Genomic DNA, 2,612 nt, shown 5'->3' on the forward strand with positions numbered 1-2,612 from the left:
TTATAACAAAGTGAATCAGCTATACATATACATATATCCCCAAATCTCCTCCCTCTTGCATCTCCCTCCCACCCTCCCTATCCCACCCCTCTAGGTGTTTCTGTGTTTTTTTACATCTCTATTTCATTTATGATTTTATTTATGATTTCTTTCCTTGTACTAACTTTGGGTTTTATTTGATTTTTTTCTACAGTAAGTCCCCTACATACGAACCTTCAAATTGCAGACTTTCAAAGATGCGAACGTGCGTTCACATGTCCAATCACGTAAGTTAGTTCGTGTGTCTGGTGTACATTGTCACATGCATGCATCCTCTATAAGTGGTTGTGCTTTTGTGTACTTTAGTGTACAGTACTTTATAGAGTACAGTAGTACAGTATCTTTATTTCAAGCCCAGGATGTCTGGAAGCAAGAGTAAAAGCAGCGATGATGTAGCTGGTACTGTACTGTACTTTTCACGGTACTGTACTGTAAGATTAAAGTTTTTTTTTATTTTTTGAGTTCGTTTGTTATGTGTTATTTGTGTGAAAAGTATTATAAACCTATTACAGTACAGTACTATATAGCCTATTGTGTTAGTTGGGTACCTAGGCTAATTTTGTTGGACTTACAAACAAATTAGACTCACGAATGCACTCTCGGAACGGAACTCGTTCGTGTCTAGGGGACTTACTGTAGTTCCTTTAAGTGTAGGGTTAGGTTGTTTATTTGAGATTTCTCTTGTTTCCTGAGGTAGACTTGTATCACTATAAACTTCTCTCTTAGAACTGCTCTTGCTGCATCCCATAGATTAGGATCATTGTGTTTTCATTTTCATTTATCTCCAGGTATTTGTTTACTTCTTCTTTGATTTTTTTCAGTAATCTATTGGTTGTTTAGTAGCATATCATTTAGTCTCTACATGTTAGTGTTTTTTCTTTTTCTTTCTTTCTTTTTTTTTTTTTTGGCTGCGCGGCTTGTGGGATATTAGTTCCCCAACCAGGGATCAAACCCGGGCCCTCAGCAGTGAGAGCGCAGAGTCCTAACCATTTGACTGCCAGGGAATTCCCTACAGTTTTTTTCTTGTATTTGCATTGTGTCTGGAAAAGATGCTTGATATGATTTCAGCCTTCTTAAAGTTTACTGAGACTTGTTTTGTGGCTTAGCATATGATTTATCCTGGAGAATGTTCCATGTATGCTTTAAAAGAATGCATATACTACTGCTTTTGGACAGAATGTTCTATACATATCCATTAAGTTCATCTCATCTAATATGTCATTTAAGGACAGTATTTCCTTACTGATTTTCTGTCTAGATGATATGTCCATTCATGTAAGTGGGGTGTTAAAGTCCCCTACTATTATTGTGTTACTGTCAATTTCTCCCTTTATGTCTGTTAATATTTGCATTATGTATTTAAGTGCTCTGATGTTGGGTGCGTATATATTTACAATTTTTTTTTTGAAAGACTAAAATTGTCACTTGGAAATAAAGTGGGGGAGGGCACACAGAAATAGGTTGAGAACACAATGGTTGGAGAGGGAGGAGCTGTAAATACAGCAACCTACACACCACACATCTCAGAGGAACAGGCTCCGGCACACATGGACTTCATAATACCAGATGGTCTATTTGTTCACAATATTAAAGGGCATCTAGAATTAGCTACAGTAAAGGATAAAAATTTGTCTGAAGAATGGGCACAGAAAGGCTATGTCCGAAGATGGCCTGTCACTTGGGAGGGTGGAGCTGCTGGGCCTTCCTTTTGACCACTGTCTTGCAAAAAGTGCAGAAGGAGGAGGGGTGGCTTTAGTCATCTGCCATCATTCCTTTCACTGGGTCCTTTTGCCTTGTCTCATCCAGGTATCTCTTCATCTCTTCTTCCATCCTTTGAATGTTGTCCATAGTCAGGTCAACCCACTTATCAAACCAACAGAACAGCTGCCTGTGGAAGTTTGTAAACAGACACCTCTCTGACTTATGTATAAAGTTTTCCACTTTGTTCTGCAGGCCCCACCACTTGAACTTGACAGTAACCATTTTGTATGTATGAATGTATGGGTAGTCCTTCTGATTTACAAGTTCTTGCTTCCAGTTGGGGCCCAAGGGTTCTCAGCCTGTTTTGATAGATTTAAATTTTGCTGGGTCTTCCTCTACCTTGAAATCCTTGCTAAGTACTTGGTTTTGATCTGCAGTGTCTATATATATGGCTTCCACATGTTTCCGTGCCTCAGGTTCCAGTTTATGCACATTCTCCTGGGTGCCAAGATATGGTTTGTGCCAGGTTTCAATTTTAATCAGAAAGTCTGCTTTCTTGTACTCATTTGTAATAACAGTTCAGCAATAAGGGTAGGAGGGTAGGCATTCCATGCTTTTTCATGTATATTCATGGCTCCCTCTGGAGCCAGCATTTGAACAAACGTGGGCATTTTGCTCTGTAAGTGGTAGCTCTTGTGTGTTTACTGGCCTTTCTCACTGTCCTTCTCATAAGGCTCATTCACCAGTACCTCTATGCCTTTACCACCACCGGTTTCACTTTTGTTGACCTCAGCCACAGAATACAGCTACCCCACTTGATACTCTTCCACAGCCACAGGTAAGATGACTTGATACTCCTTGAGCAGCACCAT

The 2,612-nt window shown here is 39.6% G+C and overlaps 1 pseudogene; it reads right to left on the bottom strand.

Moving 5' to 3' along the window:
• Window positions 1-1,791: 1,791 nt before the first annotated feature.
• Window positions 1,792-2,612, bottom strand: LOC133089923 (phosphatidylinositol transfer protein alpha isoform-like; annotated as a pseudogene).

The sequence above is a fragment of the Eubalaena glacialis genome, chromosome 4 (assembly GCF_028564815.1).
Source record: "Eubalaena glacialis isolate mEubGla1 chromosome 4, mEubGla1.1.hap2.+ XY, whole genome shotgun sequence".
Taxonomy (NCBI): Eukaryota; Metazoa; Chordata; class Mammalia; order Artiodactyla; family Balaenidae; genus Eubalaena; species Eubalaena glacialis.